Source organism: Stegostoma tigrinum, chromosome 4 (assembly GCF_030684315.1).
Source record: "Stegostoma tigrinum isolate sSteTig4 chromosome 4, sSteTig4.hap1, whole genome shotgun sequence".
NCBI lineage: Eukaryota > Metazoa > Chordata > Chondrichthyes > Orectolobiformes > Stegostomatidae > Stegostoma > Stegostoma tigrinum.
In genome coordinates this window covers 5602782-5620761 of record NC_081357.1, presented here as the reverse complement: position 1 = coordinate 5620761, position 17980 = coordinate 5602782, and the positions used below count along the sequence as shown (strand labels likewise).

The 17980-nt window shown below is 45.3% G+C and overlaps 1 protein-coding gene across 1 annotated transcript in view; it reads right to left on the bottom strand.

Annotated features, from left to right (window-relative positions):
- Window positions 1-17980, bottom strand: part of LOC125452339 (dynein axonemal heavy chain 8-like) — a 1009221-nt gene that overhangs the window by 357703 nt on the left and 633538 nt on the right. The gene's annotated exons all lie outside the window — the stretch shown is intronic.

Here is a 17980-nt window from a genome sequence, read left to right as displayed (position 1 = left end):
GTTGTCAATATATTATTCTTCTAACAACAGTGATGTGATATATTATTTTAGAGGGAAAGGCCCTAATTAACCTGGAACAAGATTTTCGATAACAGTGTGGAGCGAGATGAACACAGCAGGCCAAGCAGCATCTTAGGAGCACAACAGCTGACCTAGACCCTTCATCAGATAGGGGGATGGGGAGAGAGTTCTGAAATAAATAGGGAGAGAGGGGGAGGCGGACTGAAGGTGGAGTGGAGACAGACAAGTTAAAGGGGTGGGAATGGAGCCTATAGAGGTGAGTGTAGGTGGGGAGATAGGGAAGATACAGGTCAGTCCGGGGAGGACGGACAGGTCAAGGGGGTGGGATCAGGTTAGAAGGTAGGAAATGGAGGTGTGACTTGAGTTGGGAGGAGGGGATAGGTGAGAGGAAGAACAGGTTAGGGAGGTGGGGACGAGCTGGGTTGGTTTTGGAATGCAGTGGGGGGAGGGGAGATTTTGAAGCTTGTTCCAGTAGTAAGACTGTAAGATATAGGAGTGGAAGTAAGGCCATTCGGCCCATTGAGTCCACTCTGCCATTCAAATCATGGCTGATGGGCATTTCAACTCCACTTCCCTGGACTCCCCCCGTAGCCCTTAAATCCTGGTGAGATCAAGAATTTATCGATCTCTGCCTTGACGGCATCTAACGTCCCGGCCTCCACTGCACTCCGTGGCAATGAATTCGACAAGCCCCCACTCTCTGGCTGAAGAAATGTCTCCTCATTTCTGTTTTCAATTTACCCCCTCTATTTCTAAGACTGTGTGCCCACGGGTCCTAGTCTCACTGTCTAAAGGAAACAACTTCCCAGCGTGCTCCCTTTCTAAGACATACAGTATCTTGTAAGTTTCTATTAGATCTCCCCTCAACCTTCTAAACTCTGAGTACAATCCCAGGATCCGTAGCCGTTCATCATACGTTAAACCTACCATTCCAGACATCATCCGTGTGGATCTCCACTGGATACGCTCCAGGGCCAGTATGCCCTTCCTGAGGTGTGGGGCCCAAAATTAGACACAGTATTCTAAATAGGGCCTAACTAGAGCTTTATAAAGTCTCAGAAGCACATCACTGCTTTTATATTCCAACGGTCTTGACATAAACGACAACATTACATTCGCTTTCTTAATCAGGGGCTCTACCTGCAAGTTAACTTTTAAAGAATCCTGGACCAACACTCCCAGATCCCTTTGTACTTCTGCTTTACGAATTTTCTCACTGTTTAGAAAATAGTAAATGCCTGTGTTCTTTTTTCCAAAGTGCAAGACCTCGCATTTGCTCACGTTGAATTTCATCAGCCATTTCCTGGACGAATCTCCTAAACTGTCTAAATCTGTATGCAGCCTCCCGACCTCCTCAGTACCACTTGCCTGTCCACCTATCTTCGTATCATCGGCAAACTTCGCCAGAATGTCCCCAGTCCCTTCATCCAGATCATTAATATATAAGGTGAACAGCTGTGGCCCCAAAACTGAACCCTGCGGGACACCAGACGTCACCGGTTGCCATTCCAAAAAACAGCCTTTTATAGACAATAGGAATAGAAATAGAACATAGAAAAGTACAGCACAGTACAGGCCCTTTGGCCCACAATGTTGTGCTGTGGAATAATCCTAATCCAAAAATAAAATAACCTAACCTACATTCCCCTCAATTCACAGCTGTCCATGTGCATGTCCAGCAGTCGCTTAAATGTCACTAATGACTCCGCTTCCACGACTACCACTGGTAAACTATTCCATGCACTCACAACTCTCTGGGTGAAGAACCTCCCTCTGACATCTCCTCTATACCTTCCTCCTAACACCTTAAAACTATGACCCCTCGTGGCAGTCAATCCTGCCCTGGGGAAAAGTCTCTGGCTATCGACTCTATCCATGCCTCTCATTACCTTGTACACCTTGATCAGGTCATCTCTCTTCCTCCTTCTCTCCAGAGAGAAATGTCCGAGCTCAGTCAACCTCTCCTCATAAAACAAGCCCTCCAGTCCAGGCAGCATCCTGGTAAACCTCCTTTGCACCCTCTCCAAAGCCTCCACATCTTTCGTATAATAGGGCGACCAGAACTGGACACAATATTCCAAATGTGGTCTCACCAGGGTTTTGTAGAGCTGCACCATAACCTTGCGGCTCTTAAACTCGATCCGCCTGTTAATTAAAGCTAAAACACCATATGCTTTCTTAACAACCTTATCCACCTGGGGGGCAACTTTGAGGGAGCTATGCACTTGAACACCAAGATCCCATTGTTCTTCCATACTGCCGAGAATCCTGCCTTTAATCTTATATTCAGCATTTAAGTTCGACCTTCCAAAATGCATCACTTCGCATTTATCCAGGTTGAACTCCACCTGCCATTTCTCAGCCCAGGTCTGCATTATGTCAAGTCTCGCTGAAGCCTGCAATAGCCCTCGATACTATCAACGGCACCTCCAACCTTTGTGTCATCAGCAAACATACTAACCCACCCCTCAACCTCCTCATCCAAGTCATTTATAAAAACTACAAAGAGCGGAGGCCCAAGAACAGAGCCCTGCGGGAGACCGCTCAGCACTGACCTCCAGGCAGAATGCTTACCATCTACAACCACTCTCTGCCTCCTGTCAGCCAACCAATTCTGAATCCAGACAGCCAAATCACCCTGTATCCCATACCTCCTGACTTTATGAATGAGCCTGCCGTGGGGAACATTATCAAATGCCTTGGTGAAATCCACGTACACCGCATCCACTGCTTGACCCTCGTAAACCTGTCTCATGATCTCATGACTTCCTCAAAGAACTCAATAAGATTTGTAAGGCATGACCTGCCCCTCACAAAGCCATGCTGACTCCCTTTAATCACGCTATGCTTTTCCAAATAGTCATAAATCCTCTCCCTCATAATTCTTTCCAAAACCTTTCTGACCACAGACGTAAGACTGACTGATCTGTAATTTCCAGGGATTTCCCTATTCCCTTTCTAGAAAAGAGGAACAACATTTGCCTCCCTCCAATCTTCCGGTACGACTCCCGTGGAGAGTGAGGAAGCAAAGATCTTCGCCAGCGGCTTAGCAACCTCCTTTCTCACTTCCTGGAGTAACCTAGGATAAATCTGGTCTGGGCCTGGGGACTTATCAATCTTAATGTTTGCCAAAATTTCCAGAACATCAACTTCCTCAATCTTGATCTGTTCAAGCTTGTTTCCCTGCTCCTCAAAGTTCTCATTCACAACAAGGTCCCTTTCCTTCGTGAAAACCGAAGCAAAAAACTCATTTTGGGCTTCCCCCATCTGCTCAGACTCCACGCACAAGTTCCCTATGCTACCCTGATCGGCCCTACCTTCTCCCTGATCATTCTCTTATTCCTCACGTATGAGTAAAATGCCTTCGGGTTCTCCCTAATCCTTCCTGCCAAGCCTTTTTCATGCCCCCTCCTGGCCCTCCTCAGTCCACTTTTGAGCTCCTTCCGAGCAAGCCTGAAATCCTCTAAAGCTGTGCTAGACCCTTGCTTCCTCCACCTTATGTATGCTGCCTTTTCCTTTTTGACAAGAAGCACCTCTGTACCCGTCATCCAAGGGTCCTTAATCCTACCCCTTCTTACCTGTCTCAGAGGAACAAATGTATACATCACTCGCAACAACGGCTCCTTAAACAGCCTCCACATGTCTTCTATGCCCTTTCTGTGGAACAATTGCTCCCAATCTGAACTTCCCAACTCCTATCTGATAGCGTCATAGTTTCCTTTACCCCAGTTAAATATCTTCGCCTGGTAACTGCTCCTTTCCCTCTCCATGGCTATGGTAAATGTGAGGCTGTTGTGGCCACTGTCGCCAAAGTGTTCTCCCACCGCGAGATCTGACACCTGTCCTGGCTCATAGCCGAGCACCAAATCCAAAGTGGCCTCCCCCCTCGTTGGTCTGTCCATATACTGAGTGAGGAAACCCTCCTGAACACACCTGACAAAAACGGCTCCATCCAAACCAACTGCACTAAGGAGATTCCAATCTATATTGGGAAAGTTGAAGTCACCCATAACAACAACCCTGCTACGTTCGCACTTTCCAACAATCTGCCGGCCTATGAGTTCTTCGATCTCCCTACTGCTATTTGGGGGTCTGTAGAAAACCCCCAGTGAGGTGACTGCTCCCTTGCTGTTCCTAACTTCCACCCATACTGACTCAGTCGATAAACCTTCCTCGGCAACCTTAGCTCATACCACCTCAGTAGACGAGTCCTCATCAAAGGTTCTTTCAGCCACCGTTATACTGTCCTTGACCAACAAAGCCACACCTCCCCCTCTTTTAACACCTTCCCTGACCTTAATGAAAGAACCAAACCCTGAAACCTGCAACATCCATTCCTGACCCTGCTGTATCCATGTCTCCGAAATGGCCACAACATCGAAGTCCCAGGTACCTATCCAAGCTGCAAGCTCACCTACCTTATTCCGGATACTCCAGGCATTAAAGTAGACACACTTCAATCCAGCTTGCTGTCTGCCAGCACACTCCTGTGACAGTGAGGTCCTGACCATGTCCAGCAAAATTCCCACCCAGGATATTAGTGCCCCTCTGGTTCAAGTGGAGACCGTCCTCTTTGTAGAGGTCCCACCTTCCCCAGATTGAGTCCCAATTGTCTATGTACCTGAAGCCCTCCCTCCTGCATCATCCCTGCAGCCACGTGTCCAGCCAACTGTCTGCCTTCTGTCAAACAGCCAATCCCCAATCCGAGCCAGTAGCACACCTCGAACACCGTGGGCCCTCACCTTGCTGAGCAGCCTCCCGTGAGACACCTTATCAAAGGCCTTTTGGAAGTCTAGATAGATAACAACCACTGGGTTTCCCTGGTCTAACCTACTTGTTACTTCTTCAAAGAATTCTAACAGGTTTGTCAGGCATGACCTCCCCTTACTAAATCCATGCTGACGTGTTTAAATCTGACCCTGTACTTCCAGGAATTTAGAAATCTCGTCCTTAGCAATGGATTCTAGAATTTAACCAACAACCTAGGTTCGGTTAATCAGCCTATAATTTTCCATCTTTTGCCTTGATCCTTTATTAAACAAGGGGGTTACAACAGCAATTTTCCAGTCATCTGGGACTTTCCCTGACTCCGTGACTTTTGAAAGATCACAACCAAAGCCTCCGCTATTTCCTCAACCACCTCCCTCAGGCCTCTAGGATGTAGCCCATCGGGGCCAGGAGATTTATCAATTTTTAGACCTTTCAGCTTTTCTCGCACTTTCTCTTTTGTAATGCCTACCATACTCAACCCGGCCCCCGGCTCTCCCTAATTGTTGGCATACTACTCATGTCTTCCACTGTGAAGACTGACGCAAAGTACTTATGAAGTTCTTCAGCTATTTCCTTATCTCCCATCACTAGCCTTCCAGCATCAATTTCGAGCGACCCAATATCTACTTTTGTCTCTCATTTGTTTCTTATGTATTGAAAGAAACTTCGACTATCATTTCTAATATTACTGGCCTGTCTACCTTCATATTTGATCCTCTCCTTCCTTATTGCTCTCTTTGTTATCCTCTGTTTGTTTTTGTAGCCTTCCCAATCTTCTGATTTCCCAGTGCTCTTGGCCACTTTATAGGCTGTCTCTTTTTCTTTGATACATTTCCTGGCTTCCTTTGTCAGCCATGGCTGTCTAATCCCACCCCGGATAATCTTTCTTCTCTTTGGGATGAACCTCTGTACTGTGTCCTCAATTACACCGAGAAACTCCTGCCATTATTGCTCTACTGTCTTCCCCGCTCGGCTCTGCTTTCAGTCGATTTTCTTCAATTCCTCTCTCATGCCCCTGTAATTACCTTTATTTAACTGTAACACCATTACATCCGGTTTTGCCTTCTCTCTTTCAAACTGCAGACTGAACTCTACCATATTATGATCACTGCCTCCTGAGTGTTCCCTTACTTTAAGACCTTTTCTAAAGTCTGGCTCATTACATAGCACGAAGTCCAGAATAGCCTGCTCCCTTGTGGGCTCCATCACAAGCTGTTCCAAAAAGCCATCCGGCAAACATTCCATGAATTCCCTTTCTTTGGATCCATCGGCAACATTATTCACCCAGTCCACCTGCGTACTGAAGTCCCCCATGATCACAGTGACCTTATCTTTCTGACATGCCCTATCTCTTTCCTGGTGCATCTTGCGCCCTGGTCCTGATCACTGTTAAGAGGTCTGTACATAAATCCCATTATGGTTTTTTTGCCTTTGTGGTTCCTCAATTCCACCCACACAGACTCCACATCCTCTGACCCTATGTCATTCAGTGCCATAGATTTAATTTCATTCTTAACTAATAAGGCAACCCCACCCCCTCTGCCTACCTCCCCGTCTTTTCGATATGTTGTGAATCCTTGGATGTTTAACTGCCAGTCTTGAACTCCCTGCAACCATGTCTCTGTGATGCCTACCACATCATAATCATTCAAGAGGATTTGTGCTGTTAATTCATCTACTTTGTTGCAAATACTACGAGCATTTAGATAAAGTGCCTTAATGCTAACTTTCTTATCATTATTAGAGAGGTTGGAAATCCCAAGATGTCTTCAGCTATCCTTCCTTTTTGCTGTATTCCTTGTCTGCCTTAAGCTTAAACCCACCTGTACACATGCTATCCCGTTGCTTATCTTTCCATTTAACTCCATAACCACCCCCCCAACTCAGAAGTATAAAGTCCTACTGACCACCCTATTTATCCTTTTCGCTAGAACACTGGTTCCAAATCGGTTCAGGTGGAGACCGTCCCATCGGTACAGATCCCCCCAGTTCCAAAACTGACGCCAATGCCCCATGAAATGGAATCCCTCTTTCCCACACCAATCCCTTAGCCACGTGTTTACTTCCCTAACTTTCTTTTCCCTATGCCAATTGGCACGTGGATCAGGCAGTAATCCGGAGATGATGACCCTCGAGGACCTGTACTTCAATTTCTTTCCTCGTGCTTGATAATCCCTGAACAGATCCTCTACCCTAGCTTTGCCGATGTTGTTAGTCCCAACGTGGACCACAACAACTGGATCCTCCTCCTCCCGCTCCAATATCCTTTCAACCTGGTCAGAGATGTCCCGCACCCTGGCACCGGGCAGGCAACACGCTCTGCGGGACTCCCGATCCGGCTTGCATAGGATACTATCTGTCCCCCTAATTATAGAATCTCCTGTAACAACTACCTGTCTTTTTGCTCCCCCCACTTGAATGGCCTTCTGCACCACGGTGCCGTGGTCAGCTGGCTCATCCTGTCCACAGTCCTTTTTCTCATCCGTACAGGGAGCAAGAATATCATACCTGTTGCTCAAGGTCAAGGGCTGAGGCTCCTGCACTCCTGAACTTGGAATCCCCCTACCTGCCTCACTTACAGCCACGCCCTGTCGTCCCTGAACACTTTTTGAATTTGAATTACTTAATCTACCGGGTGTGACTGCCTCCTGAAACAAAGTGTCCAGGTAACTCTCCCCCTCCCAGATGTGCCGCAGAGTTTGAAGCTCAGATTCCAGATCATTTGCTCTGATCTGGATTTCTTCCAGCAACCAACACCTGCTGCAGAGTATATGAGAGATAATGGGAACTGCAGATGCTGGAGATTCCAAGATAATAAAATGTGAGGCTGGATGAACACAGCAGGCCAAGCAGCATCTCAGGAGCACAAAAGCTGACGTTTCGGGCCTAGACCCTTCATCAGAGAGGGGGATGGGGGGAGGGAACTGGAACAAATAGGGAGAGAGGGGGAGGCGGACCGAAGATGGAGAGTAAAGAAGATAGGTGGAGAAGGTGTGGGTGGGGAGGTAGGGAGGGGATAGGTACAAGAGAGTTGCAATGGGAGAGAGATTCCCTGAGGTTGGTCCGGAGGGAGGAGGGTAACTTCTTCAGGTTAGGCATGTGGTCGCTGCCCTTCACAATGGGATCAGCCAGCTCCCACATCACACAGCATTGGACAAATTTGGAGATGCTGTCATGTGACAGAGTAATTTAAAAATGCAAAGGACAGCTATAACTGGGCTTGCCATTGCTTTGAGGAATGAGAAACAGGAAGTGCATGTGGTCAGGACTGACCTGAGAAACAACCATGGCTGACATCATGGTTCTATGATGACTCCCTTGGCCACCATCATGATCAGGAGAACTGTTTTTCTCCCTTGTTACTGAAGAAGTTATCCTCCCACAAGAAGGCACGGAGAGAAAGTGCTGTCGTAGTTAACCTGATCCTGAGTACAGGGGTAGGGTTTCTAAGGTGGTCCAAATTAGCATACTGAGAGGTATGGAGGAGGCATTTAGAGATGTTTGGGATACAGATCTTTATTGTTAGTGTAACAAGATTAAAAAGGTGAAGCCTGCACTCCTACACTGGCTGTCCTCCAGTCCTCTGGCACTTTTCCTTGACCACAGAGGTATTGAAAATTATTGCCACAGTCCTTGCTATTTCTTCTCTTGCCTCACTCAACAACCTGGGATACATTTCATCCAACCCTGGAGATTTATGTAATTTTAATCCTACTAGAACACTCGGAATCTCCTCTGTCTGTACTAATTTCTTTAATTATAACACAGACCTTCTCTGATTTATATATCTGCATCATCCCTCTCACCAGTGAGCACCGACTCAGTGTTCATTTAGAACCCCACCTGCATCCTCAGGTTCAATGCACAAATTACTACTGTGGTTCTTATTAGGTTCTCCCCTTACCCTCAATCTCCTTTTATTCTTAAAGTACCCAGTAAAATAACTGAGGATTTTCACGTCTCTTTTTAGTTTTTGTACTGCCTTCAATTTCTAAAAATTCTATACACCTCTGGGGGTTCTGCTGCTTTGAGCTATTAGTATCTGCCATAAGTCTCCCTTTAATCTTAATCCAGTGTTGTCTTTCCCTTGATATCCAGAAATCACAGGGTCTGATAGTTCCATCCTTTTTCTTTTTTGGAACATGTGGCCCTGTACTCTGTATATGTCCTTCAGGAGTGCATCCCATTGTACTGAGGCATGAAAGAATGTGCTCCAAATCCTCTTAGGCCAAGCTATATCTGATTGTATTAAAATGAGCCTTCCCCAAGTTAAGAACTTTGCTTTGCTTTCAGGCCCATCCTTGTCTTCTTCCATAACAATCTTGAATCTAACAGTTATGATTGCTGTCTGCAAGATGTTCCCCCACTAAATATTTCAACCACTTGCCCACTTCACTACCTAAAATGAAGTCCATGGCTGCTCCCTCTCTTGCAGGCCATCCGAGTACTGGCTGAAGAAACTCTCCTGGATGCATTTTAAGAATTCTGCTCCCTTTAAACCTATGATGTTATGATCACTCCAGTTAATGTTGGGGAAGTTGAAATCCCCGACGATGTTAGGAAGGCTATAGTACACTCCCAGCAATGCGATTGTTTTGTTGGTTTTTAAGTTCTATCAAAATGGCCTCATTTGAGGAGCATTCTCAATAGTCATCCCTCCTTACTGCTATAATAGATTCCTTGATCAATATTGGAACACTCTTCCTTTCCAGTCTTACCCAAAGACCTTATATCCCAGAATATTAGACTCATGGCGTCATAGAGATGTATGGCACAGAAACAGACCCTTTGGTCCAACTTGTCCATGTTAACCAGATATCCTAACCTGTTTGAGTCCCATTTGCCAGTATTTGGCTCATATCCCTCTAAATACTCGTATTCATTTCCTCATCCAGATGCCTTTTAAATGCTGTAATTGTACCAGCCTCCAACACTTCCTCTGGCTGCTTATTCCATTAATGCACCACTGTCTGCATGAAAAAGCTGCTCCTCAGGTCCCTTCTAAATTTTTCCCATCTCACCTTAAACTTCCGCCATCTACAATCCGACCCCACCACCCAAGACATTTTTCCATCCCCACCCCTGTCTGCTTTCCGGAGAGACCACTCTCTCCGTGACTCCCTGGTTCGCTCCACACTGCCCTCCAACCCCACCACACCCGGCACCTTCCCCTGCAACCGCAGGAAATGCTACACTTGCCCCCACACCTCCTCCCTCACCCCCATCCCAGGCCCCAAGATGACATTCCACATTAAGCAGAGGTTCACCTGCGCATCTGCCACTGTGGTATACTGCATCCATTGTACCCGGTGTGGCTTCCTCTACATTGGGGAAACCAAGCGGAGGCTTGGGGACGCTTTGCAGAACACCTCCACTCGGTTCGCAACAAACAACTGCACCTCCCAGTCGCAAACCATTTCCACTCCCCCTCCCATTCTTTAGATGACATGTCCATCATGGGCCTCCTGCAGTGCCACAATGATGCCACCCGAAGGTTGCAGGAACAGCAACTCATATTCCGCCTGGGAACCCTGCAGCCATATGGTATCAATGTGGACTTCACCAGTTTCAAAATCTCCCCTTCCCCAACTGCATCCCAAAACCAGCCCAGTTCGTCCCCTCCCCCCACTGCACCACACAACCAGCCCAGCTCTTCCCCTCCACCCACTGCATCCCAAAACCAGTCCAACCTGTCTCTGCCTCCCTAACCTGTTCTTCCTCTCACCCATCCCTTCCTCCCACCTCAAGCTGCACCCCCATCTCCTACCGACTAACCTCATCCCACCTCCTTGACCTGTCCGTCTTCCCTGGACTGACCTATCCCCTCCCTACCTCCCCACCTATACTCTCCTCTCCACCTATCTTCTTTTCTGTCCATCTTCGGTCTGCCTCCCCCTCTCTCCCTATATATTCCAGAGCCCTCACCCCATCCCCCTCTCTGATGAAGGGTCTAGGCCCGAAACGTCAGCTTTTGTGCTCCTGAGATGCTGCTGGGCCTGCTGTGTTCATCCAGCTCCACACTTTATTATCTTAAACTTACATCCTCTGGTTTTTGACACCCCCACTTCAGGGAAAAGACCTTGATAATAAAATGTGAGGCTGGATGAACACAGCAGGCCAAGCAGCATCTCAGGAGCACAAAAGCTGACGTTTCGGGCCTAGACCCTTCATCAGAGAGGGGGATGGGGGGAGGGAACTGGAATAAATAGGGAGAGAGGGGGAGGCGGACCGAAGATGGAGAGTAAAGAAGATAGGTGGAGAGGGTGTAGGTGGGGAGGTAGGGAGGGGATAGGTCAGTCCAGGGAAGACGGACAGGTCAAGGAGGTGGGATGAGGTTAGTAGGTAGCTGGGGGTGCGGCTTGGGGTGGGAGGAAGGGATGGGTGAGAGGAAGAACAGGTTAGGGAGGCAGAGACAGGTTGGACTGGTTTTGGGATGCAGTGGGTGGGGGGGAAGAGCTGGGCTGGTTGTGTGGTGCAGTGGGGGGCGGGGATGAACTGGGCTGGTTTAGGGATGCAGTGGGGGAAGGGGAGATTTTGAAACTGGTGAAGTCCACATTGATACCATATGGCTGCAGGGTTCCCAGGCGGAATATGAGTTGCTGTTCCTGCAACCTTCGGGTGGCATCATTGTGGCAGTGCAGGAGGCCCATGATGGACATGTCATCAAGAGAATGGGAGGGGGAGTGGAAATGGTTTGCGACTGGGAGGTGCAGTTGTTTGTTGCGAACTGAGCGGAGGTGTTCTGCAAAGCGGTCCCCAAGCCTCCGCTTGGTTTCCCTCTCTACATTGGGGAAACCAAGCGGAGGCTTGGGGACCGCTTTGCAGAACACCTCCGCTCAGTTCGCAACAAACAACTGCACCTCCCAGTCGCAAACCATTTCCACTCCCCCTCCCATTCTCTTGATGACATGTCCATCATGGGCCTCCTGCACTGCCACAATGATGCCACCCGAAGGTTGCAGGAACAGCAACTCATATTCCGCCTGGGAACCCTGCAGCCATATGGTATCAATGTGGACTTCACCAGTTTCAAAATCTCCCCTTCCCCCACTGCATCCCTAAACCAGCCCAGTTCATCCCCTCCCCCCACTGCACCACACAACCAGCCCAGCTCTTCCCCCCCACCCACTGCATCCCAAAACCAGTCCAACCTGTCTCTGCCTCCCTAACCGGTTCTTCCTCTCACCCATCCCTTCCTCCCACCCCAAGCCGCACCCCCAGCTACCTACTAACCTCATCCCACCTCCTTGACCTGTCCGTCTTCCCTGGACTGACCTATCCCCTCCCTACCTCCCCACCTACACCCTCTCCACCTATCTTCTTTACTCTCCATCTTCGGTCCGCCTCCCCCTCTCTCCCTATTTATTCCAGTTCCCTCCCCCCATCCCCCTCTCTGATGAAGGGTCTAGGCCCGAAACGTCAGCTTTTGTGCTCCTGAGATGCTGCTTGGCCTGCTGTGTTCATCCAGCCTCACATTTTATTATCTTGGAATCTCCAGCATCTGCAGTTCCCATTATCAGGGAAAAGACCTTGTTTATTTACCCTATTCATGCCCTGCTTGATTTTACAAATCTCTATAAGGTCACCCCTCAGCTTTCAACACTCCAGGGCAAATAGCCCCAGCCTATTCAGTCTTTCCTTATAGGTTAAACTCTACAACCCTGGCAATATCCTTGTAAATCTTTTTTGAGCCCTTACAAGTTTCACAACATCCTTCTGAAAGCGGCTTAAACAATGTTCTGTACAACTGCAACATGACTTCCCAACTCCTATGCTCAATGCATTGTCCAATAAAGGCAAACATCCCAAATGTCTTCTTCCCTACCCTGTCTATCTGTGATTCCATTGTCAAGATGTCACTATTTATTTCCCCACTTCTACATCTTTCATATTCTTCTCCATAGTAAATGCTGATGCAAAATACTCATTTAGTATCTCCCTCATCTACTGCGGTTCCACGCAGTGGCAGCCCTGCTGATCTTTAAGGGGCCCTATTCTCGCCGTAGTTACCCAGTTATGCCTAGTGTATTTATAAAATCCCTTTAGATTTTACTTAACCCTTTTTGCCTAGATTATCTCATGTCCCCTTTTTTGACCCCCTGAATTTTCTCTTAAGTATACTCCCATTGCCTTGTACTTTTCTAAAGATTCACTTGATCTCTGCTGTCAATACCTGTGATTTGCTGCCTTCTTTGTTTTTGACCAAACCTCACTATCTCTAGACAACCAGCATTCCCTACACCTACCAGCCTTGCCCTTCACCCTAACTAGAACATACTGTCTCTGGCTCTGGTTATCTCATTTTTGAAGGCTTCCCATTTTCCAGTCATCCCTTTACCTGCAAACATCTACCCCAATCAACTTTTGAAAGTTATTGCCTGATACCGCTAAAATTTCTTTCCTCCAATTAAGAACTTTAGCTTTTAGATCTAGCCTATCCCTCTGTCTGCTTTGTTGAAGTTGAAATGCTGGGTCCCTGACTCCGGGCCTTAATTTATTGTACTGCTGACTCCCTTTCTCTGTTCAGTTGAAGCTGAAGAATGTAGGCTTGCAAACCATTAACCCTAAAAAAGACCTTACAAACTATGAACCAAAAATAAACAAAAAGCACCACTTCCTATGTGCACTGAATTCCCAAGATGCACTAAATTTCCAGCAAAACATATTCACTCAGGCTGTACCTCACTCTTCCAATAGCTCTTGTGAAGCTCACTTTATCATGCATTTTGGAAAGAATTAATAACATTAAGGAAATGGTGTTGGGGGATCTAATGGGATTAAAGTCAAATAAATCCTCTGGGCCCAACAGTACTTCCTGAGTACTTAAGGAAGTGGCCCTAGAAAAAGCAGATGCACTAGCAATCATCTTCCAAAATTTTATCGACTCTGAATAGTCCTTATGAATTGGTGGGTAGGTAATGAAATTCCACTATTTAAGAAAGGAGGTAAAGAGAAAACATTACAAACAATGTGATGGCCGAGCACTCAGGATCAGACAGAGTCAACGTGGATTTATAAAGGGAAGCTTGACAAATCTTTTGGAATTTTTTAGACAATGTCAAGTAGATAAGGGTGCATCGGTGGTGTGGTTTATTTGGATTTTCAGAAGGCTTTCAATAAGGTTTCACATAAGAGAATAGCTTGTCGAACTAAACCAGGGTCACAGTTTAGGAATACAACCCAAGACTTTTAGGATAGCGATGAGGAGGAATTTGTCACCCAGAGAGTTGTTAGCCTGTAGAATTCTCTGCCACAGGAAGCTGCTGAGGCCCAAATCCTGAAGACACTTGAGAAAAATGTAGATATAGTTCTTAGTCTAAAGGGATCAAAGGGTATGGGGCAAAGGCAAGAACAAGGTGCTGAGATGGGTGATCAGCCATGCTTAAATTAATTGGCAGTGCAGATTTGAGGGCCGAATGGTCTATCCTGCTCCTATTTTCCTTGTTTTGATGCTTCCATTTCCTGATTTATTTAAATGTGTTCAATTTATCCAATTTCATGTGTTCCATTGTTTTATTTACTCTTTCATGGGATGTGCACATCATCAGCTAAGTCAACATTTATCGCTCATTCTCAATTTTTAAAAAGTCAATTCATTCATGGGAATGAGGGCATCACCAGCTGGGCCAGCATTTATTGCTGATCTCCAATTGCCCAGAGGGCTGTTAAGGATCAATCACATTGTTGTGGGTCTGGAGTCACATGTAGACCAGACCAGGGAAGGACAGCAATTCCTTTTCCTAAGGGATATTATTGAATTGGACAGATTATTCCAAAAATCAACAAGTGATTCATGGTTACTATTAGATTCTTAATTCCAAGTGTTGACTGAATTCAAATTCCATCATCTGTGATGGCAGGATTTGATGCCGTGTCTCCAGACATTACTGGTTTTCTGGATTAACAGTTCAGTAATACTACCACCAAGGCCCCCTCCTCTCCTTAAATTCCTCCCCATCTCCTCCCCTAAATTCATCAGATGCATTTGTTACAAGTTTGACATTCAACCTTTATCAACCATTTCCCTATTAGAAACTATAGAAAGATTTACTATATATTATTTTTACATTTAGCTAGCTTTCCCTGTTCATAAGTTACAAAGATGCTTTAATATTGTTTGAAGGACTTCAGTTTTGTGGGATTGCACAGAATTGATTTATTTCAAGTTAATAAAAATACCTGAACCTGTTTCGTTGAAAGATGTCATTGAAAGTTCATTTTGCACGTTGGAGTTTTTCTTTAACAAGACTTGCCAGAAATTACATGACACAGTGCTGTAGACTGCTGCTGGGGCTGCTTTTGAATATTGACTATTGTTTATTTCTGCTTCAGCTGGGGGAATGCCTGCTAGGAACAAGCTGTGTTGCTATGAATGAGCTGCTCAACTGATCTCTCCCATTTGAAAAGGAAGCTTTCTTGTTGAGTTTGAAGTGATATCTATTTATTCATAGAACCATAGCTTCTCCACAGTGTGGAAACAGGCCATTCGGCTCAACAAGTCCACGCCAATCCTCCGAACAGCATCCCACCTAGACCCATCCCCCTACTCTTTCCCTGTAACCCTGCATCTCCCACAGCTTTGAGAAAAGTAATTGAATAAACATTAATATTGTATTCTCTGAATAAGCTGAGACTACAAAACTTCACAAGTAGAAATTTGATCACCCATGCCAGAACATCAGTGGCAACAAACTGCAGAATATACTACGCTTTATTCTTTTATATTTAAGATTAATCCATTAGCCACAGTACTGTTTTTCAGAAAGTCAATCTCTGATGAAAATCAGTGCTTTTCTTTCTTTTCCTGTCTTGTTTTCATAATGAGCAAATAAGATTGTGTATTATTAATCTGGTTGATAGATTTTTTAAAAAATCTTAATTCTTTTTATATGTGGTATTTAATTGACCTTTTTTGATAACTAGGTAAAGCAATTTTATTTCTGTGTTGTGGCTCACAGAGTATTGGAGCTATAGAAACATTGCTCTCTACCAAACCTGGCCACAACCATGAATCTATTACTCATACTTCACTATTCTTTATATACAATCCAACCTTCTGAACTCCCACCTTTCTTTGCACAATTATATGCTTTTTCTTTAAATTTGACATGATGTTTAACATTTTAGTTAATCACAACTAGGGGTCCACCACTTGGAATTTTTCTTTCTTGTTGGAATGTTTCAATTTTTCTCACACTGAAAAAAAACATTTTAAATGTCTGCCATTGCACCCTGGCCTAAATACAATGAACAACAAGAAGTTCTTGCCTTTACTGTTTCTCTTCTTTGTTAAAATGTCATCTCCAAAACTAATGCCACCTCAGCATATTGTATCCATGATATCCTTGAAGAACAGAACTATGCTACAAACTCTTCCAAGCTTCATGTACCCTTCAATTTTCCGGTCCCAGTCTTTACAGTCCTTTGCAATGCCTATGACTTATGAAGTCAGAGTTCTATAGCACAGAAACAGCCCTTTCTGTGCAACTTGTCCGTGCCAACCAAGTTTCGCAAATAAACTAGTCCCACTTGCCTGCATTTGGCTTATGTCTCTTTAAACTTTTCTTATTTATGTATCTGACAGAATTTTTTTGTATGTTATAACTGTACCTGCATCCACCACTTCCTCTGGCAGTTCATTCCACATACAAACCACCCTTTTTGTGAAAATGTTGCCCCTCAAGTCCTTTTAAAAGTCTTTCCTCTCACCTTAAAAATATGTCCTCTGGTTTTGAAATCCCCTACCGTCAGAAAAAGACCTTTGCTATTCACTTATTTATGCCCTTTATTATTTTATAAACCTCCATAAGGTCACCCCTCAACATCCTATGCTCCAGTGGAAAAAATCTCAGCTAATCCTTATAACTCAAACCCTTCAGTCCCAGCAACATCCTTGTAAATCTTTATGGAACCCCCTCCAATTTAATAATCTCCTTCCTACAGCAGGGTAACCAGAGCTGCACACGGCATACATTTCGTTCTATTTGTGCTGACAAATCATTTCTGCAAATGAACTGTAGGCACAAATGAAAGGGGGTGGTGTGTGGGAGAGAGATAATGGGAACTGCAGATTCTGGAGAATCCAAGACAACAAAATGTGAGGCTGGATGAACACAGCAGGCCAAGCACTCCTCAGGAGCACTCCTGAGATGCTGCTTGGCCTGCTGTATTCATCCAGCCTCACATTTTGTTGTCGGGGGTGGTGTGTGGGCCTAGTTAGAAAGATGGGTGTATCCGGTTCTAGTAGAAGAAGATGGGTGTTGGGTCTGGTGCCAGGGATGGAGAGTTGAGTATTTGAGGAAGAGGGGATGTGTCAGATCAGGGTCTGGGATGTGTAAAACGGCTCACTCATGCCTTATACCATTGTAAATGTGTTTATTTAAATTCAGGTTCTTAGTTTCAAAAAACAACCATGTCATTTTCATCTTAATGAAGAATTTTACCCTATTGTGGTCACTCTTCTCTAAGGAAAGGGAGGGGTGTTCTCAGGAAAACTTCAAGCAGTGGAGCCATACTGAACAAATTATTTACGATGTAGGCTGACAAATTCCTGGCTTCTGATGTATTTCATTTCATGTGAAGATGTGCATTTCAGCAGGAAGAAAGAAAATACATATATTGTCCAAACAGTGAGAGACTGCAACGCTCTGAGATGCAGATGGATTACAAAAGGTTAGAATGTGGATGGACAAAGTAATTTCAAAAAGCTAATAAAATGTTATAGTTTATCGTGACGGAAAGTGAATTCAAAAAACGGAAATTGTATTTCAGTTATACACGGCACAGATGAAACTGCATCTGCAATATTGTGCACAGTACTGGTTATCTTATTTAATCTCAGATATATACGCATTGAAAAAAGTTCAGTTTGCCAGACTAACACCTAGGCTGGGCAAGTTGCCCGATAAGAAAAGGTTGACCAGGCAATACTTATCTCCGCTAGTCTTCAGAAGGGTAACAGGTGACTTGGTTGAAACTTTTAAAATCTTGAACTGTCTTGACAAGGTAAGTGTGGAGAATATGTTTCCTCTTATGAAAGACTGTAAAACTAGGAATGACACTTTAAAATTTGTGGATCTTTCGAACTATATTCCTGAAGTGATGATAAAAGCAGAATTCTTGAATATTTTTAGGGCAGAGCTGAACAGATTCTTGTTAAACATGGGGCTGAAAGATTGGGCCTGCTGAT